Here is a 24,637-nt window from a genome sequence, read left to right on the forward strand (position 1 = left end):
TTCCGTCTCTGCTTTTTGGTAAATATGCCACGTTATAAATCTAGGATTTATTTGATTGATTGACCATTGATGGTGAGGATGAGACGTTCTAAACGGGAGCTGTTTAACACGTGTTCTTTTGCGACCAATATTATCCATAATAAAGGTTTTTTGGGTAAGAGCGCGTAAATGTGCGTAGTTAACCCGGCACAGACAATTAGTAAGGTTTGTTACGTAAAACAAAACGTGTCAATTAGTTACTACTGCAGCACGCCAGTGTATTGGAGAGTAAACCCACAACACTTACAAATCGAGTATATCGTTTCCCTGGCGATTACAACCAGCGAAACGTCGTACTCAGCGCAAGGCAAGTGTCCCTTTCTTCAGTGAGGCAGCTGGATGCAACGCGGAAGTGAGGGGTCGGACAAGGGTACAGGCCCGCACCATAAATATGAGGGGGGGGCAGAGCTGATGCACGCATACGGAGTCTCACCTGCTCCGAGGCCAGTGCCAGACGGTCAATCAACTCAGGGTTGTCCAGCAAGCTGCGCACGTATTCCTCCACTGGGGGTACACAGACACGCGCAGATAAACGCAGAAATTATAATTGGCGACACGATTTACCGGACGATTTAGAGTGCCACCCAAAATGTAAATGTGTTACTTTTCAAGTCATGCCTGCTGGATTTATTAATTTTCCTGTTTAAATGAAGCACTGTTTAACAAGAGGCACTACAGACTTGATTCAAAGCTTTCGTGACTGCAGGAATTACTCTTTGTTTTTTTTCGGTAAAGTCACGTATAAATAAGAAATAATAAAATAACATAATAGCGTACGACGTTTCGGTTGCAACACAAGCAGCCATCATCAGGTACAGAAGAGCTAAATTTACGAGAGAGAGGAAACACATAACCCCATATGTATATACAGACACACAAGTAGGGGGAAACTAACACAGATACAACAGGGGACACAGAGAGAGAAGCATACCAAACAAACAGTATTTAGCAAAATTTGGAAACCATATAAAGCAACACAGACGGTCGGTCAAAACACAATTAACGCATAGTCTGGTTGATTACGCTATTACAAAGATTGATGAACTGCAAGTTAAGTATGAAATTTTGTGGTGGGTCCACACACTAATCATAATAATAGGTAACAGTAGAAATGAGTAACACTGGTCAGGTATAGTGGCTGCTGTTATAGATGTGACCTTGGTAAATAAATAAAAAATACATTTTGATTTAAAGCTTTCGTGACTGCAGGCATTCATATTCTTGGTTCTTTCGGTAAAGTCACGTAGAAGGAATGATGATTGCTTGTGTTGCAGTCGAAACGTCGTGAGAATTGTATTGTTTTATATTTTTATTATTTATCTTCTACGAGACTTTACCGAAAGAACCAAGAAAATAAAAAATAGTTTAGTATTTTTTTTATCATTGGTGTGGTCCCCTTATGCACCACGGGTCACACCTGATTGGGCTCTCACCTAGTTCAGGAGCAATGATTTTCCTACCTTACCAGTTGAGGTGAGGAAGGTGAAGTGAGAAGTAAAATTGCCTGACCTCACCTGGTAGAGGAGGACAAATCTGTCTCTCACCTGATTCAGGAACCCCTCATCCATATGATGAAGTGGTGCTGGACACCTGTGAAAAAGAGCTTTATAGCTCATCGGATTGATCCAGGAAAAATATTCAGATTATGATGCTGCCATAATGTGACGGTTATCACACTGGGCTTGGCAACCCAAATGCCGCCGGTTCATCCTCCAAGCGCGGCAGGTGATTGAACCGTTTCTTAAATCCCCCCTCACTGGCCCTGCCGTTGTCCACTCAGCACTGTCAATGGGTAGTCCATCGGCAGTTCGTGTGTGGTGGGGTAAAATGTGGGTTACTCCCACCTCTTCCAAACGTCTGGCTCAACAACATATCCTCCAGAAGGGAGCTTGCAGTGGCACGAGCCAATATATTTTCAGGGCTGCCTGCACCTTAACCTTTTAGAGTGAGATGGTGGTTTGAGTGAGATGGTGGTTTGAGTGAGATGGTGGTTTGAGTGAGTTGGTGGTTTGTGTGAGATGGTGGTGGTTTGAGTGAGATGGTGGTTTGAGTGAGATGGTGGTGGTTTGAGTGAGTTGGTGGTTTGAGTGAGTTGGTGGTTTCAGTGAGATGGTGGTTTGAGTGAGATGGTGGTTTGAGTGAGATGGTGGTTTGAGTGAGTTGGTGGTTTGTGTGAGATGGTGGTGGTTTGAGTGAGATGGTGGTTTGAGTGAGATGGTGGTGGTTTGAGTGAGTTGGTGGTTTGAGTGAGTTGGTGGTTTCAGTGAGATGGTGGTTTGAGTGAGATGGTGGTTTGAGTGAGATGGTGGTTTGAGTGAGTTGGTGGTTTGAGATGGTGGTTTGAGATAGTGGTTTGAGTGAGTTGGTGGTTTGAGTGAGATGGTGGTGGTTTGAGTGAGTTGGTGGTTTGAGTGAGATGGTGGGTTGAGTGAGTTGATGGTTGAGTGAGTTGGTGGTTTGAGTGAGATGGTGGGTTGAGTGAGTTGATGGTTGAGTGAGTTGGTGGTTTGAGTGAGAGTGAGTTGGTGATTTGAGTGAGATTGAGTTGGTGGTTGAGTGCGTGAACGGGTGAGTTTGTGAGCATAAGATGTCCTAAACTATTCATATATAGTGACGCTTATACACCTCACCTGGCTGTTTGTACTGGTTGGCAAGGTAAAAATTGTAAATTTAAGAAAATTGCGCCACTGTTTCAAACGCTGCGATGGGAAAACGAACCAGTAACTTCAGGATTGCAAGTTCAGAGTGCAAACCGCCCGTTACTTCAGGGTAGCGTTTCTCATAACCGCCACTGATTTTTTTTTTATTGTTCACCTCTGCTTGCGAGCACACTGTACACTTAACTAACTCTGCAGATGTAAAACCCAGAGTGTGTGCCCACTCATGCACCTCTTACCTCTTGCTGACACCGCATGCATGATGCACGAGTACTGTCTGGGTTTTTTGGGCCGGGGAGAAGGGGAGCCCCATGGGGTGGACTCCGGAGGGTTGTAGCCTGGAATCTGTGACAGCGGACACACAAGATGGCACAAGCGTACAACAAAGATGAAGATCACCCAAATAAGCCTTAACAGACTGTGCTGCTGTTAGGCGGCGTGGCCCACGAGGAGGTGGGTGGCCAGCACTACGCGCATGCAGCCACCTCTGTCTCCCCAGTGCTCATGTCTACACACTGCACCAGGTACTCATTTAAGACAGAGTTTACCTAGGATAGGGACAACACCGGTTGAGATAAGGCAGACTGTCTGCCTCAGCAGCTGTCCCCCTCTCTTTTTTTCTTCCTGATGACAAAAGCTTGTGTTGTGATCGAAACGTCGTAGTTTTTTGTTATTTTTGGTTATTTCATTTGAACCTATTTACGTGATGTTACCGAAAGACCCAAAGAATGTCTTCCTGCAGTTACAAAAGCTTTAAGTCAAGATTTATTATTACATTTGTTTACTGTGCAAAAACTCAAGACTTCTTCATGAGGGTCCTGCGAAGTTTTTGCTGTCACTGTGTAGTCCCAATTGAGTAATTTGCAGGTGATTTTTCAGTATTGGGATGTTTTGCCCAATGCCAGACTCGTTGTATTGGGTATTTTTTTTTACTATGGGAGGAAACTCGAGAACACGGAGGAGACCCAGAAGAGGGGGAGAACATACAATCTTCACACACTCACACATTCACGCTAACTCACTCGCTCACACACTCACTCAAACACTTCATTGCACTTACACACTCTGACGAACAGGGGGAGAGAAGATGACAACTCCACGCCGTAACGCGCCCGAGTCGGGAATCAAACCCAGCTTTCTTGCTGCAAGGCGCAAGGGTTACTTACCAATGTGCCACCATGCCGCCCATGGCGATTCGTAAACTACATCAGTACCAGTTTCCATGGACTGGGGGCAGCTGCCCCTGTGCAGCCACAGCCTTGCAAGCGGGCTTTACCCTGCCAAGTGGGTTTGTGATGTTATTAGGCAGCTTCCCCGATGGAATAATTTGCGAGTAAATTTCTCAAATTTGGGTAATTACACCACACAACACTTGGCCGACTCTCTTTTTCTAATCATGTATGTGTTCGCTCTAACTGTGTCTACTGCGAAGTAGACCGCGTTATTAACCAGAGCGGCCACCGACTTCATTTCAGTGTTAAATATTACGGACGGTACATTATACACTAAATACAACTTTAAAAAATGACAATACTGCACGTATATACATCACTCGATTCAGAGTCTTCGAGATTGGATTGGTAAGTACGGTACAGTAAATAGGTTACATTTTACAGTAGGATATTTATTTCTGTGTGTTTGTATGTTTATTCACACCAATTTCATATAGTAAACTAATTTAAAAGACAACAAAACAATCACAACATTTAAAAACAATGCTATGCAAGAATGTGCAAAAAATTAGCTTTTTAAAATTATTATGTAGTGAATATCCGGCGTTGTTAAAAAATTTGGCGTCCCCTTCCCCCCCGTAGCCGCCGAATAATCGATGATCTACTATAGATACTCTATAGTTAGGGCATTTCTGAATCGTCCGGGCTTCCTTGTGCACCGCAGGCTGGGACGCGTCGTCGTCGGAGAGAGAAGCGATCGTGAGCGACTCTACTCCATCCGGGGTGGACAACCTCCCGAGCTTCTCGGAGCAGGTCGCGAGCGGTATGGCCTTCCTCGCTCACAAGAACGTGAGTCGCGAGAGGAGTGAATCAGCAGTGAGCCTCTCTCCTCGGTTAAAAGAGTGGTGGAACATAATGATGAAAATACGTGATGATTTTAACCTGTCTCTGTGTCTCTCTGTATGTATCTCCGTGCCTGTCTGTCTCTATCCCTACAGGGCCATGACCATCTTTAAGAACCTCCGGAAATTCACCTCTGTGTTTCAATTTGACCATGTGTGACTGCGCGTGTTTAACTGTCTTGATTTGAAGCCCTCGTCGAGGAGGCCGCTCTCCGATCTTACATTTACATGCTAATTTCTCACATTAACATCACTAGCCCCGCCCACTTCTTTATGACCCTTAGGCTACACCTATTTCAAACCTTTTAAAACAGTCTGCCTCAGCAGCAGATCATGCTTTCCCACCTGATGAGGGACACTTGTGTTGCGCCCGAAACGTCGTGATTTGTTTTATTTTATACCTATGTTACTTTACCGAAAGAACCAAAGAGTATGTTTAACTGTATCTCTGTGACTGTGCGTGTTTAACTGTGTCTTTGTATGTGACTGTGTCTGTGGTGCACGTCTTTGTTGCCCTTAATATGTCTGTCTGGGTGGCGAGTGGTCGCTCAGTGGTTAGTTCACTGCACTACGAACCCAATGGCCAGAGTTCGATTCCCGCTCACGGCCAACACCAGTGACAATTATCTGAACCGGTCATGGGCCTCCCCAGATGGACTCAGTCTCAAATGAGTACCTGGTGCGGTGTATAAACATCTACACTGGGGAGACAAAGGCGGCCGGGCGTGGTGCTGGGCACCCACCCCGTCGTGTACCGTGGCCGACCTTCACAGAAGTTGCCCCAAGTTTGTTGAAGGCCACACAGGGAATTTTTTTCTTTTTTTTAGTGCATCCACCGCGACCTGGCTGCGAGGAATTTGCTGGTAACGCATGGACACATCGCCAAGATTTGCGACTTTGGGCTGGCACGGAACGTCCAGACTGACCCCAACTACGTGGTGAAGGGCAAAGTGAGTCCTGCACCTTACTTAGCATCATCAGCATCATTATCAGTATCGCCAATGTCATCACCATCATCGGAATGGAAGGCCCATCACTTTCATTGTACTCAATGTTTTTATTTTATTTTGCACAGCCCCTAAGAAAAAAAGAGCGGGGGTGCTGCCACACACGGTGGTGCAATGGCTCTCCCACCCTGGACTTGCAATCCAGAGGTCGGCAATTGGATTCAATCTCCCTGCTCTGCCGACAGTTCACAATATGGGGCAATTTCACAAATCCCCTTCCTCCTCCCCACCCCATGTGGTACACGGGGTAACTGGCCCAGAATAAGAACCTGTGGTGGTGACCACCAGGCTAACTACACTAATTACAACATGACTAGCTACGACAGAACGGGACCACAGCTCGGGTCCCAGTCCATGTGTTGGAGACTCGGTAGAACGTAGACGTAGACAAAGGTTCTTAAGGATGAACAACAACGCCGGTCCCTCTGGGGGACCCAGCTTATATTCTCTGTGGCGTGGCTGGCTCCGCCCTTGGCCACGACCACCTTCAAGAATCATCGAGCAGCAGGATCTGGACCCCGACCACGTGACCACCCCTAGACCCCACTTGGGGCCCCTTTGTAGACTTAACCGGTCACGTGTCCTCTCGGGTCAACCAGAGTGCCATAGCATTTAGTAACCCGTTTCCTACGGCCGGCACTCCCACACCCTATCCTGTTGGGTTGGCACTGCACGCCAAGCGTGATGCCATCCAGCGGGATCAATCAGCGCTGACCGAGCCCCTCTAGGGCCGGTACTACACAGTGACATCCCGTGATGTCACTACACATTTAACCCTTCAGGGTAGTGGAGGGCTAGATGACGCTAATTTGGCCAGATGAATGTGGCCTGACGCAAAAAACGTATGACGAATCGCGATGCATCGGCCTGAACTGAATTTACTGAACGTATTGTTGTTGTGCTTGTGGCCATGCGGTCATGTCCATTAGGTGCCTCTGCCTGTAAAGTGGATGTCTTCAGAAAGCATGTTCCATGGGCTCTACAAGGTGCAGAGCGACGTGTGGTCATACGGTATGCTACTGTGAGAAATCTTATATTTTGCTGAGACAAACTTTCACTTGCCACAAACATTCGGGGCCCTGAGTACAGAAGATCCTCACAGCAGACAACGATTGTAGTCTTATCTTACACTATGATTATTAATTGCGTAAAGTTCAGATTTAAAGCTTTCGTGACTGCAGGGATTCATCTTCTTGGTTCTTTCGGTAAAGTAACGTAGAATGGATATAAAATAAAAACGTAATAAAAAATAAAATTTTCACGACGTTTCGGCCACAACACAAGTAGCCTTCTTCAGGTGAAGGAACAGAACTGTCGGGACGACAGCACTTCAATGACTGCTGCTAAGATTCGCAGTGTCGTTTAAACTAGGTGGGAGAGGTAAAGCGCCTTGACAAAGGAGTTTACATATCAAACAGGATAATTTAGCATTGAAATAGCTGCGTTAAAGTGTTGGATCAGCAGGGTGTTAAAGTCAGAAATTAGCATGTAACTGGGAGATTAGCATGATGTTAATGTGAGGGATTAGCATGTGACTGGTCACGGAAATAGCTATGTTAAAGTCAAAGTTTCCATCTCAACAGAGGCATTTAGTATATGGACGCTAAAGGACTGCAACTACCCAACTATCATACAATACACCGATGTGAAAAAAAACTAAGTAGAAACTTCATCAATATAATAAATGTACTCAATATATTCTTCAATAAATTGAGCTATAAACATAAAGTAACTGGGTATACACTACACTATCTAATGAATACCATATAGTAAACTAATAAAAAAACTAAAATACAAACTACATCAATGTCATCAATAAACTCTATATACTCTCCATCAGCTGAGCTACTAACAATAAGTCGTTATACATTACAATGCCATATGGCGAAAAAAATGGGTGGCGGTTTTTTCCTTCTTTCCAACGTTAGCACCACGGAGAGCGACGAGCCTCGTTCAGACGGACGAGTCCATCCATGCTCGGAACGGAGGAGGGGGGAGAAACTGCCACGATGCGCTGCTCTGTCCTGTGTTGCGTTACAACCATGCCATAAACTAGACTACTATACATTGTAATGTTATACCTTCCAATCTAAACTACATTGTATAATATCGTATACACAGCCCAATGTAAGCTCGAACATTATGCAGTATATTGATATGTCTCCAACTAAACTTTTTCCTACATTACACAACTATACACCGTAATATACACTACCATAGACAAACCCACCCTTGAATTATACAATGCGTTACTTTAGACTACTCTATACTTTAGACTGTAAAATATTAGACTTGTAATATTACACTATGTATTATTCTACCAACCCTACTGTATACCACACAGCTGTATATTCACTATAAAATTACAATACTATATATTGCCTTATGAATTATGTTAAACATTACAATGTTATACTATTTATTATTATATAACATGCTATAAACCAGGGGTGTCCAAACTACGGCCCGCGGGCCAACTGCGGCCCGCCATCCATTTTTAATTGGCCCGTATCAAAGTTTAAAAATATAATGGACTATGGCCCACTGTATTGCATTTCTTAATTTAAACACTAGATAGCGCTATTGTCTTGAACAAGGCAGCGTCTCCACAAAGCAAGCAATCGTAGAAAACATTTGCTCAGGGTCACCAGAAATGCCGGAACCGAAGAGACGCAAGATTGCAAGCGAGTGCAGAAAATTTCAGACTCAGTGGAAAAATGATTTTTTTCATAGAAACCAAGGGGAAGTGTGTTTGTTTGATTTGTAATGAGAGTGTTGCCGTGATGAAAGAGTACAATGTACGACGGCATTATGAAACGAAACATCAGACCTTCACGTCCTACACTGGCGCCGAGCGGAGAGAGAAGGTAAAGCAAATGGCAAGCTAGCCTGCTAACGCAGCAGCAGGGTTTTTTTCGGTGCTAACAAAGCTCAAGAAAATGCAACAATAGCCAGCAATGAAGTAGCTCAACTCATTGCCCTACACGGGAAACCTTTCTCAGACGGTGACTTCATCAAACAGTGCCTCACTAAAGTCGTGGGAATGTGCCTGGAGAAAATGCAGGATTTTAACGATGTTAGTATGTCCAGAAATAAGGTTGTGCGGCGAATTGAAGACTTGTCGGCTAACTTAAAACAGCAAGTGTCAGATAAAGCTTGTGCTTTCGATTTTTACTCGATTGCATGTGATGAGAGCACAGATGCCACGGACACTGCACGGCTGTTAATTTTTTTGCGGGGAGTTGATGAGAATTTTTGCATTACGGAGGAACTGCTTGATCTTCGGAGTATAAAGGGGACAACAACTGGGAAGGACATGTTTTGAAGCTGTGTCAGATTCAATTAACCAGGCTGGACTTAAATGGGACAAGCTGTGTGGAATTACAACGGATGGGGCTCCAGCAATGACAGGCGAGCGCAAAGGAATGGCTTCTATGGTGAGTGCCAAGGTGCAGGAGAGCGGAGGTGAGACTGTTAAAATGCACTGTATCATCTACCAAGAAGCCCTCTGTGCCAAGATAATCCAGCTTGGCGATGTGATGAACACAGTTGTGAAAAATGTCAAAAAAAATTATGGCCCGAGGGCTTTACCACAGAGAATTGCAAGCGTTCCTCTCTGATGTCGATGCTGAATACGGGGACCTACTCTACCATTCTCAAGTGCGCTGGCTCAGTCGCGGCTCCGTGCTGCAGTGGTTTTATTCCCTGAGATCAAATATCGACAAGTTTTGAAAGAAAAGGGCAGACCTCTCCATGAGATCAGTGACCCTTTATGGTTGGCAGGCCTGGCTTTTTTAGTTGATCTCACTGATCATCTCAACACCCCAAACAAGAGACTACAAGGCAAAGAGCAGCTGGTACCACAGCTGTATGTGCACATGAAAGCATTCCGTGCGAAGCTCCGTCTCTTCGAGTCACAACTGCGCAACTTCAATGTAGCGCACTTCCCCACGCTGACCGAAATCAATGCGCATTTCCAAATGCCAAGCTCTCTGCAAAAATGGGAGAATATGTGTCTGTGATCACATCTCTCATGACAGAATTCAGTCAGCGCTTCCAAGATTTTTCTGTCATTGAGAAGGAAATCACACTGTTTGCGGCTCCGTTTTCAATGGATGCAAAAGAAGTGGAGGAGAGTCTGCAATTAGAACTGATCGAAATTCAGTGTGATGATTCTCTGAAGAATCAGCATCAGCTTCTCTCCCTACCTGACTTCTACCGGAGTTTGGAAAAGGCCAAGTTTCCTCTGACGAGACGCCATGCAAAACGAATGATGAGTCTGTTCGGCTCAACATACATATGTGAGCAGACATTCTCTCTGTTAACGCTGAACAAAAGCAGGCTGAGAACCAGAACGACCGACAGCCATCTCCGTGACGTCCTTCGCATCTCAACCACCAAACTTACTCCTGACCTGCCAGCTATCCTTCAGACCAAAGCGCAGCATCACTGCTCCCACTGAGCGTAACATTATTCCCATTACAGGTGAGTTAAAATATACACACCGTTTTCATTTGTTAATAAGCCCAATTACTTCATAAATTCAGTCAATTAAAGTTGATGACAATTTTTTTAACAAACGTTAGTTGATGTGTTAACAAGCCCAATAATTTATTTGTGTAATAAGCTTGAAATATCCACATCCCCTATTTGTCTTCTTGTCTCTCCCTTCATATGGACAATGAAGGGGGATCAGCACCCTAAGAACCAATCTGAGGCTGTCACTGAGAGAATTACCTGCCAACCTTTTTGTAAAAAATAAAATTAAAATCTACTAATGAAGAGCTATGATGGAGGCTTTTTTTCTTCAAACATGTTCAATAATCAAACGTAATTTACCTGCATTTGATTGATTTTGACAATATTAGTGCATGAGAAGTGAGGCAGTATACCTCACGTCTAGTGAGTGGCCCAATCCTTCGTATATTTTTCTGTATGTGGCCCTCGGGAAACAAAAGTTTGGACACCCCTGCTATAAACCATACCATTGACCGTCGTGTGAAAGGTATTAAGAGGCAGTGGCAGCGAATGGGCTGCGATCTGAAAGTCACCATAAAATACAATCAATTAAGTACCAAAATGGTTTATAACATCTTTCCAATGGTTACTAAGCCAGAATCCATCTTCTCGGTTGAAATTGTTTCTGTGTTTGTATATGTGGATAGCCTCATGAACGAATCTCTCATGGTAGCCGGATGGCTTGCAGAGAACGTCCGTCTTGGAGAAGTCAATGTCATGTGAGCCCACTGAATTATAACAGTGATCTGCCACGGCTGAGGTGCTCGTCCTACCGTGTTTCAAGTCTGCTTTATATTCACGGATGCGGTCCCAGATATGTCGTTTGGTTTCTCCAATGTAACTGCTACCACAGAGGCAACTTAGTTTGTAGACGCCCGGGTACTGTATGTCTGGAACCACATCTTTTACAGACGGAACCAGATCACGGATTTTATGTACTGTGTTGAATCGGACCTGGATCTTGTGTTTATTCAGGATTTTGGAGATCTTTTTTGTGACCCCCGCAATGTAGGGTAAGGTGATGGTTTTGAATGGCTCCTCAAGAGGATCCTTCTTCATGGCTGGAGTGATGGCTTTGCGGATTGTGTAGTCGGAGTAACCATTAGCCTTGAGAGCTTGGTGTACGTGCTTAAGTTCACTGGCAATGTGTTCCTGGTCGGAAATGCATTGGGCTCTATGCTATAGAGTCTTGATGAGGGAGTTCTTCTGACATGGATGGTGGTGGGAATCCAGTTTTAAGTAAGCATTCGTATGCGTAGCTTTCCTGTGGACAGAGTGGCTCATTGAACCATCAGGTCTCCTTTTAATTAGGACATCCAAAAAGGGTAGCTTGCCATCTTTTTCGACCTCCATGGTGAATCTGATGGCTGGGTGTATGGAATTGATGTGGTTGAGGAATTGGTTTGTGTTATGGTCGAAACGTCGTGAGAATTTTTATTGTTTTATATATATTTTATTATTTTGTTGTTTCCCTTCAACGTGACTTTACCGAAAGAACTAAGCATATTAATTACTGCAGTCACGAAAGCTTTAAATCAAAATTTCATTGGAAAGACGTTATAAACAATTTCAGTTCTTAATTGATTGTATTTTATGGTGACATTCAGACTGCAGTCCATTCGCTGGCACTGCCTCTTCACATGACGGTCAATGGTATGGTTTATAGCATGTTACATAATAATAAATAGTATAACATTGTAATGTTTAACATAATTCATAAGGCAATATATAGTATCGTAATTGTATTGTGAATATACAGCAGTGTGGTATACAGTAGGGTTGGTAGAATAATACATAGTGTAATATTACAAGTCTAACATTTTACAGTCTAAAGTATAGGGTAGTGTAAAGTAACGCATTTTATAATTCAAGGGTGGGTTTGTCTATGGTAGTGTATATTACGGTGTATAGTCGTGTAATGTAGGAAAAAGTTTAGTTGAAGACATATAAATATACTGCATAATGTTCGAGCTTACATTGGGCTGTGTATACGATATTATACAATGTAGTTTAGATTGGAAGGTATACCGTTACAATGTATAGTAGTCTAGTTTATGGCATGGTTGTAACGCAACACAGGACAGAGCAGCACATCGTGGCTGTTTCTCCCCCCTCCTCCGTTCCGAGCATGGATGGACTCGTCCGTCTGAACGAGGCTCGTCGCTCTCCGTGGTGCTAACGTTGGAAAGAAGGAAAAAACCGCCACCCTTTTTTCGCCATATGGCATTGTAATGTATAATGACTTATTGTTAGTAGCTCAGCTGATTGGAGAGTATATAGAGTTTATTAATAACATTGATGTAGTTTATATTTTAGTTTTATTAATTCGTTTACTATATGGTATTCATTATATAGTGTAGTGTATACTCAGTTACTTTATGTTTATAGCTCAACGTATTGAAGAACATATTGAGTACATTTATTATATTGATGTTGTTTATACTTATTTTTTTCACATCGGTTCATTGTATGATAGTTGGGTAGTTGCAGTCCTTTAGCGTCCATATACTAAACGCCTCTGTTGAGATGTAAACTTTGACTTTAACATAGCTATTTCCGTGACCAGTCACATGCTAATCCCTCACATTAACATCATGCTAATCTCCCAGTTACATGCTTATTTCTGACTTTAACACCCTGATGATCCAACACTTTAACACAGCTATTTCAATGCTAAATTCTCCTGTTTGATATGTAAACTCCTTTGTCAAGGCGCTTTACCTCTCCCACCTAGCTTAAAAGACGCTGGGAATCTTAGCAGCAGTTATTGAAGCACTGTTGTCCCGACAGTTCTGTTCCTTCACCTGAAGAAGGCTACTTGTGTTTTGGCAGAAACGTCGTGAGAATTTTATTTTTTATTATGTTTTATTTTTATTATTTTATTTCCATTCTACGTGACTTTATCAAAATAACCAAGAAGTTGCATAAAGTTGTTGCATGCTTGGGCTCCAGATGCCGAAATTACCTTTTAAAAAACGGCCAGTCTCATCAGATCTCAGAAGCTAAGCTTGCAGCGCCCAGCCCTGATGGTAACCCGGGGATACAAATTCATGTGGAGAAACAAATGTTCGCTTGTGACGACCAAGACTACGCCTGTCCTCCCAAGGACAGGCCTCACTGATTCCGAAGACTTTCATTTTCAGGAGGGTCCTGCCGAGTATTTTTGCAGTAGGGAGGCGATGTTGTGCTGTGCAGTGCCGGAGAGTAAGCTCATGCAGCCGGTCCACCCTGTCCTCTCTCCTCCCGTAGGGACGGGTCGGTCATAATAGCGGTCAGAAACACCCTCCACGTCACAAAACAGTTCAATTTCTCAATCCGCAGGTCAGCTCAAATCTGTATTGTGGGCGTTCCCTTGTACTCTACTGTGTACGTGGGGCTCTGGATCCAATCCCCTGATCACCATTGCATTCACTTAAATAATAATAAATTCTCCTGGCCACCCATAGAAAATTAGAGTGCACAATTATACGTGTGATTCATCACAGGCGAGCTCAGACCGGCCACACTTGCAGCTTAGGGCCTCGCATTAAGAGAGGGGGGGGGATCTCTAAATACGAAACAAGAAATGGACACGAGGTTTCGAGTTTTAACATAATTGCTTAATAAATAAAGATCGGTGAGGAAAAAAGACTCTCCAAAGCAGTTATTTTCATTCTGCTGACAAAAATATACAGGCATTCATAGAAGGGGCCTCTTAAACTTGACAATGGCATAGGGCCCCAGCAATGCCATCATCCGGCTCTGCTGCCGAGTGTCATCCCAATGAAGTAATTTGCAGGTAACTTTAGCATTGGGATGCTTGGCCAATACCCAGTTACATTGTGATTGTGTGTTTTCTAGCTATGTGAGCAAACTGGATAACCCATACAGAACAAAGGTGAGAACGTAGAAAACTCCGCAAAGTGCCAGTCGGATCATTAACCAAGGCCCTTCTTGTTGCGAGGGTCAAAGATCACCGCTGCACCACCCTGCCACCTGAAACGATAATAGTTCGCTTATAATTTTTTCGTTATTTTAGTGTGTACATTTACACGCGATAATCACATCTCATCTCAAGCATTTGAAAAGGGCAGCCTCAGTGGCAACTGTTCTCTGTGTGACACACGGTTATTCAGCACCTAACCTGTAAGCAGGTCAAGTGCTGTTTGCTGCGAGCAATCCCAATTGAGTGAGTCGCAGTGAAGTTTTTTTTTACATGCCAATTTTCGCCTGTGATGCTGACACACGATGGCCATACATTATTTTAAATAATGTCTTGGGATCGTTTTTATTTTTTTACGTTGAATTTTATTGAGTAAATCACGAGCCCGTTACAGTGCGCCACGGGACTGCATGTCATTCGAGTGGTGCATTCACAATGCAACCGGACCATTTATTAGGGGGGGCTGACGCGAAGGGGGGAGTGAGGCCCGCGCCCCCCCATAAACTGGGGGGGGGGGAGAGGGGGGCATTGTGACAGGCGTAGAAGAGTTGTAGTTGTAATCTGCTCCACGTTTGTCTTGATAAAGGAGCCCTGTGCAACCTGCTCGGTGTGTGACGTGCGTGCTCCTCGGTGTGACGTGTGTACCGCTCGGTGTGTGATATGTGTGGGTGTAGGAGAGGCCCCTTACCCTGGTGCATGGCAGTCGATGACAAGTTCTACCGCTTGATCTGCGATGGCTACTGCATGCAGCCACCCCCCTGCTGTCCACCACAAGTGTAAGCCGCCCCCCCATACCTCCCACACCAGGTTTTATCCACTGCTGGACTGATGCGTTTCTATTGTCGATGCAGGTGGCTGACGGAGGAGAGTGCGAAGTGTTTGTTCTGGGATATTCTTTGATTTTAATTGTAGTGATTTAATTAATTGATTGAACAATTGCTTAAGGGTGAATTATGTGATGTGTTATTAGCAGTGAGTTGTGCTGGCTGGTTCAGTCTCGTTGACACGGCCATTATGAACCCTCTTAGTCTGGAATGTCCTACTTCCAGACGTACGTGCTGTTGCGACCCACAGACTCCTCACATACAATGAGGGAAAAAAGTATTCGATCCCCTGCTGATTTTGTACGTTTGCCCACTGACAAAGAAATTATCAGTCTATAATTTTAATGGTAGGTTTATTTGAACAGTGAGAGACAGAAAAACAACAAAAAAATCCGGAAAAACGCATGTCAAAAATGTTATAAATTGATTTGCATTTTAATGAGGGAAATAAGTATTTGACCCCCTCTCAATCAGAAAGCGGCTCCCAGGTGTCTTTTATACAGGTAACGAGCTGAGATTCGGAGCACACTCTTAAAGGGAGTGCTCCTAATCTCAGCTTGCTATCTGTATAAAAGACACCTGTCCACAGACGCAATCAATCAATCAGATTCCAAACTCTCCACCATGGCCAAGACCAAAGAGCTCTCCAAGGATGTCAGGGACAAGATTATAGACCTACACAAGGCTGGAATGGGCTACAAGACCATTGCCGAGCAGCTTGGTGAGAAGGTGACAACAGTTGGTGCGCATCATGGAAGAAACACAAAGGAACTGTCAATCTCCCTCGGCCTGGGGCTCCATGCAAGATCTCACCTCGTGGAATTGCAATGATCATGAGAACGGTGAGGAATCAGCCCAGAACTACACGGGAGGATCTTGTCAATGATCTCAAGGCAGCTGGGACCATAGTAACCAAGAAAACAATTGGTAACACACTACGCCGTTAAGGACTGAAATCCTGCAGCGCACGCAAGGTCCCCCTGCTCAAGAAAGCACATATACATTGAGGGAAAAAAGTATTTGATCCCCTGCTGATTTTGTACGTTTGCCCACTGACAAAGAAATGATCAGTCTATATTTTTAATGGTAGGTTTATTTGAACAGTGAGAGACAGAATAACAACAAAATCCAGAAAAATGCATGTCAAAAATGTTATGAATTGATTTGCATTATAATGAGGGAAATAAGTATTTGACCCCTCTGCACTTGGTGGCAAAACCCTTGTTGGCAATCACAGAGGTCAGACGTTTCTTGTAGTTGGCCACCAGGTTTGCACACATCTCAGAAGGGATTTGTCCCACTCCTCTTTGCAGATCTTCTCCAAGTCATTAAGGTTTCGAGGCTGACGTTTGGCAACTCGAACCTTCCGCTCCCTCCACAGATTTTCCATGGGATTAAGGTCTGGAGACTGGCTAGGCTACTCCAGGACCTTAATGTGCTTCTTCTTGAGCCCCTCCTTTGTTGCCTTGGCCGTGTGTTTTGGGTCATTGTCATGCTGGAATACCCATCCACGACCTCACCGTTCTCATGATCATTGCAACTCCACGAGGTGAGATCTTGCATGGAGCCCCAGGCCAAGGGAGATTGACAGTTCTTTTGTGTTTCTTCCATTTGCGAATAATCGCTTTAACTCTTCTCACCTCTCACCAAGCTGCTTGGCAATGGTCTTGTAGCCCATTCCAGCCTTGTGTAGGTCTACAATCTTGTCCGACATCCTTGGAGAGCTCTTTGGTCTTGGCCATGGTGGAGAGTTTGGAATCTGATTGATTGCTTCTGTGGACAGGTGTCTTTTATACAGGTAACAAGCTGAGATTAGGAGCACTCCCTTCAAGAGTGTGCTCCTAACCTCGGCTCGTTACCTGTATAAAAGACACCTGGGAGCCAGAAATCTTTCTGATTGAGAGGGGGTCAAATACTTATTTCCCTCATTAAAATGCTAATCAATTTATAACATTTTTGACATGCATTTTTCTGGATTTTTTTTGTTGTTATTCTGTCTGTCACTGTTCAAATAAACCTACCATTAAAAATATAGACTCATAATTTCTTTGTCAGTGGGCAAACGTACAAAATCAGCAGGGGATCAAATACTTTTTTCCCTGCCAATGAACATCTGCATGATTCAGAGGACAATTGGGTGAAAGTGTTGTGGTCAGATGAGACCAAAATGGAGCTCTATGGCATCAACTCAACTCGCCGTGTTTGGAGGAGGAGGAATGCTGCCTATGACCCCAAGAACACAATCCCCACCGTCAAGCATGGAGGTGGAAACATTATGCTTTGGGGGTGTTTTTCTGCTAAGGGGACAGGACAACTTCACCGCATCAAAGGGACGATGGACGGGGCCATGTACCATCAAATCTTGGGTGACAACCTCCTTCCCTCAGCCAGGGCATTGAAAATGGGTCGTGGATGGGTATTCCAGCATGACAATAACCAAAAACACACGGCCAAGGCAACAAAGGAGTGGCTCAAGAAGAAACACATTAAGGTCCTGGAGTGGCCTAGCCAGTCTCCAGACCTTAATCCCATAGAAAATCTGTGGAGGGAGCTGAAGGTTCGCGTTGCCAAACGTCAGCCTCGAAACCTTAATGACTTGGAGAAGATCTGCAAAGAGGAGTGGGACAAAATCCCTCCTGAGATGTGTGCAAACCTGGTGGCCAACTACAAGAAACGTCTGACCTCTGTGATTGCCAACAAGGGTTTTGCCACCAAGTACTAAGTCATGTTTTGCAGAGGGATCAAATACTTATTTCCCTGATTAAAATGCAACTCAATTTATAACATTTTTGACATGCGTTTTTCTGGATTTTGTTCTTATTCTGTCTCTCACTGTTCAAATAAACCTACCATTAAAATTATAGACTGATCATTTCTTTGTCTGTGGGCAAACGTACAAAATCAGCAGGGGATCAAATACTTTTTCCCTCATTGTAGAGACCCACAGACTGCTTCTCTCTCTACAAGATAAACATGACCAGTGTTTCTGCACTACGTATGGAGATGCAGTGGCATTTAGACGCCGCTGTGTGAATCATTACTGTAGATATTTTATGCCTTCATGACCCTCTCCCTACTCACCCCCCCCTCACCCCCCTCGCCACCTGACCCCCTTCATCCCCCTCTGTGACGTCATTAACATCATCGGCACTCATTCAACCATTCTGAGAACGAACGCGCACTGGAAGAGGTGAAAGCACAGTCCGAGCTTGTGCGCGATTCACCTTCCTCGCACCCTCACCGCACCCTCCCCTCGCCCCACAGCCGCAAGGTGATGCACCACTGCTGGAGCCACCCGCCGTTAGAGCGCCCCACGTTTGAGGCGATCCTCGCAGAGCTGAGACCGGCCTCCAACGATGACAAGATCGACAAAGGCGAAGAGGTCGGCTGGGAGCCGTCGTCCGTTCCGTCCGAGTACAGCTCCCTCGCTTGCTAGAATCACCCTCGCTACCTTGTCCACTCTAGGGGTGAATAGTTTATTTTATTATTTCAAAGATTACCGTGCTACATTTGTTTATTCAGGGAAGTCTCACTCTTTTGCAGGAGGGTCCTGTCCAGCTTTCACAGAAGGGGGCGATGTTGCCACGGTGTGTAATCCCTGTTTAAGTAATTTGCAAGTAAAATCTCACTGTTAGAATTGGTTGTTCTTTTTTGAAAGCTAGGAACCCTGAGAAAACGCGTGCACAACAGGGGAAGAACATGCAAAGTCCACAAACTCTCACATACACGCCAAGACTAAGATCCCCCCATGTAACAGACTGTTGGGTAAGTGCCGTTATGAGCACTTATGCAGGCCAGCACAGCATATGGGGTTTGTCTCTGCCAGTGCTGATGTTTTCACAATGCACCAAGTACTCATTTGAGGCCGAGGGTAGGTCCAGGAATGGTTCAGATAATTGCCACTGGTGTTGGCCATGAGCAGGAATTATACCAGGATTTATGGCTTCATAGTACACCTCGCTAACCCGCTGCACTAACGCTCCCCGTAAACATCGGTAACATAAACAAACAACAGCTCGTACAAATACAAGAACAAATACAAGAACCCCCCCCCCATAAGGTACATCGTGTTGTTTTGATTTCACGACTCGGCGCAACTCGCGAATACTCAAAGCGAGATGCTCGTGGTTAGTAAACAGGTGTCCAGTAGTCAATCCGTGTTTACTAAAATCTCGTGGTTGGTAAATTCGCGGTTGGCAATGGATTCCTGTACATGTATGCCTCTACTTACGAAAGGGATGCGTTCTTCTGAAAACGCACGCAAAACAAAATATCGTAAATCGGAATGGCCTTTCCCATTAATTGAATACGAAAAACTTGCGATGTGTTTCAGACAGTCATTTCTGCTATGCTCCTAAACCCAAAATATACACCAATATTTCACAATACAAAAAATAATTAAGAACAAATATTATAACGGTTGAATAACAATCAATTTAAGACAAAAATAATTAACATCTTCAAGGAACTCACCAAAAGATCTGCATGTTGGAGTGACTGGAGAGGTGACGAGGCGTTACTTTTGCACTATGGGGATACCGTGACACTGTCGTGGATGGATGACAGCTTCTTGCTTGATGATCTCATGGCGCGTGCCATGTGATATATTGTTTCCGCTGAAATTCTATTTCGTAAGTCGAAAAGTATCCTTAATTTGTCAATTTCGTTTTCACTAAATTTCGTGAATGGAACATTCGCAAATCAAAACACAAAGATTTGCTGTACAACCAATAAAGAATGTTGGGCCAAGTGCTGTTGACAAGCACCTAATACAGAAAATAAAAAACACGTGCATTCATGCACAACCACGTACAAATACATGTGACCATTATAAGCACATGCTTTCAACATAAATTACAAATGTTATATATTGTGCTTTAATGATTACATTTTATATTAGTGTGTCTTAATATTACACAGTAAATATCTTCAAGGACCACTCTTACAGTCCCATCATCACCACCATCATCACCAAATGTATCATTATCATCATCCCAACCATCTGTATAATCAATCACCATCTGTATCATCACCACCAAAGCAAAGACCCCCTTATAGCCCGAATAGACTGTTGGGGCAAGTGCTGTTAGCGAGTACCTGTGAAGGCCAGCATGGCACAAGAGGGGTGGGTGGCCAACACCACGCCCGGCCGCCTTTGTCTCCCCAGTAGTGATGTTTACACCACACCAGGTACTCATTTGAGGCTGAGTCGACCTAGGGGAGGCGCATGACCGGTTCAGAGAGTCGTTACCTGCGTTGGGCATGAGCGAGAATTTAACTCGGGTCGCCGGGTTCATAGCGCAGCGTGCTAAACGCTACACTACCGCTACCCACCACCTGTATCACCATCATCTTCCAGAGTTAATACATTTCATGTCAATAGCTGGAAATGCTTGTATTTGTAATAAAAAAAATGCATAAGTAGTTGTCACTCACTCACCCACACTCAAACGGTCAGAAAGGACTGAAAGATGAAATATCTTCAGAACCCTACATCCTGAAACTAAATTAATTATTTCAATTTTACCAAGTAAGGCCCACTGAGCTATATCGCACACTCAGGAGTCCTGATTCCACTTCTGGGAGTCTCAAGTCCAACGCCATGGAATTGTATATGTTTAAACATGTGCGTGCATGTGTGTTTGTGTGCACGTATGTGTGCATGCGTGCCTTCATATGCGCATGCGTGTATGGACGTGCATGTGTAAAATAACTTTAGCCATGGCATTTGGGATATGTTAGGTTTAGGGTTAAGAGCTTTGCGCACGTGAACAGGTGGGTGTGTTAACTCACCAGTGTGTAGCTCACCTCACTGGTGAGCTGGTGTGTAAGCTATCTAATCTGTAAGCTTACAACTGTGTGTGTGCACACTAGTGTGTAAGCTCACTGATGTGTAAACCTGCTGGTGTGTGCTCTTTGGTGTGTGGCCTCACTAATGTGCAGAACATTTTGTGGAAGCTCACTAGTGTGCTTGCACACGAGTGTGCCGGTGAGTGTGAGTGTGTGCGGTGTGTGTAAGTGAGTGTGTGTGAGTGTGCGGTGAGTGTGTGTAAATTTGTGTGAGTGTGTGTGAGTGAGTGTGTGTGAGTGAATGAGTGCGGTGTGTGTGTGTGAGTGTGTGTGAATGCGGTGTGAGTGCGGTGTGTGTGAAAGTGCAGTCAGTGTGCCGGTAAGTGAGTGCGTGGTGAGTGTGCAGTGAGGGTGTGTGAATGTGCAGTCAGAGTGCCGGTAAGTGAGTGCGTGGTGAGTGTGCGGTGAGTGTGCGGTGAGTGTGGGTGAATGTGCAGTCAGAGTGCCGGTAAGTGAGTGCGTGGTGAGTGTTCGGTGTGTGTGAAAGTGCAGTCAGTGTGCCGGTAAGTGAGTGCGTGGTGAGTGTGCGGTGAATGTGCGGTGAGTGTGTGTCAATGTGCAGTCAGTGTGCCGGTAAGTGAGTGCGTGGTGAGAGCGGTGTGTGAGTGTGCAGCCAGTGTGCCGGTAAGTGAGTGCGTGGTGAGTGTGCGGTGTGTGAGTGTGCAGTGAGTGCCAGTGTGCGAGTGTGCCGGTAAGTGAGTGTGCGGTGAATGTGGTGTGTGTGAGTGTGCCGGTGAGTGTGTGGTGAGTGTGTGGCTTGACGTGTCTCCGTATCAGTCTTACTCAGCCACCCCCTTACTTGCCCACGCGTAGATCCGTCCTGCCCACCAGACAGCTACATGCGATTCAAATGTCCACGTACACATGACATCACATTGCGATGTGCATGTGTGACATACATGTGCCACGTGTTGCACACACTACGCACGTCGCATGCACAAAGGGCATGCCTTACAAGTGATGACCACGCGATGCAGGTGCTTGCCTTGTAGATGTCACGTACCCGTGACGCACGTGGCCCGTGCGCTTGACGCGCGTGCTCCGCGCTGCCGTGTGCTTTGACCAGGGCCGTCCATAGGGGGTGCGTGGGGCCCCCGCCGATGCCTTCAAACTAAACCGGAAGCATTACATGTGACACTGATGTCTACACGTGGGGCCTCCCCCGAAGCGCGGGGCCCGGGATGGTCGGTCCAATTTGCCGGACACTCGGGGACGACTCTTGATTTGGCATACGCGACGCGCACGTTGTGTGTGCTGTGCGTGGGGTGACTGGCCCGATGTGCGTGCCAGGCAGGGCAAGGGGGACTGCCATTGATTGTGTCGAGACCTTTTGTATGGGTGACGAGATGAACGCCCAAATTCAACGCAGGCCGCCACACAAGGGCTGCACATTTCAATGTTGAGCAGGTCCCTGTGTGTCCGTGCATGTGGGTCCCTGTGTGTTGTTTCTGTGTGCGTTATGTGAGGGTAGCAGTGGCGCAGTGGATAGTACGCTACGCTCCAAACCCCGCAAACATCCGAGTTGGAGTCCCGCTCATGGCCAACACCAATTACAATTATTTATCTGAACTGGTCCTGAGTCGACTCAACCTCAAATGAATACCTGGAGCGGTGTGTTATACGTCACCACTTGGGTGTTGGCCACCTACCCCCTGGTATCCATGCGGACCTTCATTGGTGCTTGCGAACAGCACTTGCCACAACAGTCTGTTAAGGCTATATGGGGGATCTTCGTCTCTGTAGTGGGAAACTCGTAGATGTGTGCATGTGTGGAGGGAAACCTGTACTGCTGTCGTACGTTGTGACCGGGCGAGGCCAATTTCCGTCCTCATGGTCGGCCACGGCGTCCTGGTCTTCGAACTGCTGCTTGTTTTTGGCTGTAATGACACCCAACATGGACAACCCCATCACCTGCGTTCAAACAAGTGTTACACAGTACGTACACACGCGCAATAAAGCAACCACAAAGCACATACACTTTTAAATATAAAAGCACTGGGGGTCTAGTACTGTAGTCACCAATCCGTGTGCATTATTTATTTATTTGTTGGTCATTCTGATGGCAGCACAAACAGAAGCTGCATACATAACTTCTCAATCCCCACAGTCCCAGGCCAAGGTCCATTCATGGAATTAATACAAATATTTACTTATTAGAGGGTGTTTTTGTTTGTTTGGGTTAGATCGCGTAACAATACATGCCAATTAGTGACTATTTCAGCACATCGGTGTGTTGGAGAGTAAACCCACAACATTTACAATTCAAGTACCGTGACGTTTCGCCTGTAACTACAACAACAATCCGCCTCGTCAGGTGACAGCCAGAGTTGTGGTGAAATCCTTCCCCTGTTTCGGTCTTTAATAGACGTAGACGGGGGATAAATGTGACGTCGTCGCTTGTAAGCAGATCCGATACGAAGACCGGGGGGGGGGGGGGGGGTAATGTATTGGTGTAAATTACAATGGATATCTGTTATTGATTGGGTTATTCGCAGTTAATCAACATACATAATTGTTACTCCTGCTATTATGGATTGACTCAAGCAGCTAGCGAAGGATGCTAGGTTTAGTAATATATGTTATATGTCGCTATTGTTAACTTTCAATCACATTTCTTATGATCACTGTTGCATTGTTTTTATAGCATTATTTTAGTAACTTCTAGAAAGGTTTAGTTTAGCCTGATTTTTACATAGTGGACACTGTGTGTGTGTGCTGCGAGCTGAGTGGTGGAGGTACCTGGCAACAGTTGAACCGAGCCCGCTCGGCCTCTTCATCCGTGGCGACCAGGGTACAATCCTTACTATATTCTTGGTTCTTTCAGGTAAAGTCACGTAGATAGAAAATAACAACAATAAAATAAAAATAAATTAAAATAAAAGCAAAAAACCCACGACGTTTCGATCGCAACACGTGATGAAGACCGCTTGTGTTGCCACCGAAACCTCGTGGGTTTTTTGCCTTAACTTAAAATGTTATTTTCTATCTACGTGACTTTACCAAAAGAACCAAAAATTATGAATTCCTGCAAGTTACGAAAGCTTAAAGTAAAAATTTGACAGTCGTGTAACTAATCAGGCCTGGAGGATACAGTGGACCACGTGGTTTCCGGGGTTTGCTACCTTAACAAGTGACGTCACTTCCTTAGCAACGGTCGATCGTTACAGACGGAGGTGGACGCGCGCTCTGTGTGCTTAAAGATCGCATTCGGGAGCACACTTCGACAACGTCGTCAGTGAACATCGATAACGCGGTTAAATTACTTGGTAAACCTCATTGACAAACATCCGTGAGGTTGAACACTTCATTAACACAGTTAACGAAATCTATTGACAAAACGTGACCATCCGTGACTTCTCGTTCTGCCTTCAAGGCGATGTCTTCCGTGAGTACATCCACACGCGCGCTGTATCAGGATAACATTAATCTGAGAGAACATCTATATGTGAATGTGTGTCTGTTCGAAATGTTTAATGATGAGGACGGTAATGATGATGGTGGTGGTGGTTGTAAGCTGTGATATGATTAGAGTCTCACGTGCGCTGCTGTGATTTTGTTGCAGGGTGGAGAGATGAGCAAGCCGACGGGAAGTGAGTACTGTAATTCCACACACAGACATACACACAGACACATGCACCTGTATACAAAGACAGATCCCCGTATAGCCTTAACAGACTATTGAGTCAAGTGCTGTTAGCGAGTTAGCACCTATGATGGGGTGGGTGGTCAGCACCGCATCCGGATGC

General features: G+C 45.0%; 1 long non-coding RNA gene across 1 annotated transcript; it reads right to left on the reverse strand.

Annotated features, from left to right (window-relative positions):
• Positions 1-2,941: 2,941 nt before the first annotated feature.
• On the reverse strand, positions 2,942-23,977 carry LOC142923797 (uncharacterized). Its single transcript, XR_012940840.1, has 3 exons — positions 23,631-23,977; positions 22,690-22,768; positions 2,942-3,041 (listed from the first exon to the last, which is right to left on the reverse strand). It is a non-coding gene; the product is annotated as an uncharacterized LOC142923797 (long non-coding RNA).
• Between the last annotated feature and the right edge of the window lie 660 nt (positions 23,978-24,637).

The sequence above is a fragment of the Petromyzon marinus genome, unplaced genomic scaffold, assembly GCF_048934315.1.
Source record: "Petromyzon marinus isolate PM22_M1 ecotype Great Lakes invasive population unplaced genomic scaffold, UKy_Petmar_22M1.pri1.0 PM_Scaffold_7, whole genome shotgun sequence".
NCBI classification, from domain to species: domain Eukaryota; kingdom Metazoa; phylum Chordata; class Hyperoartia; order Petromyzontiformes; family Petromyzontidae; genus Petromyzon; species Petromyzon marinus.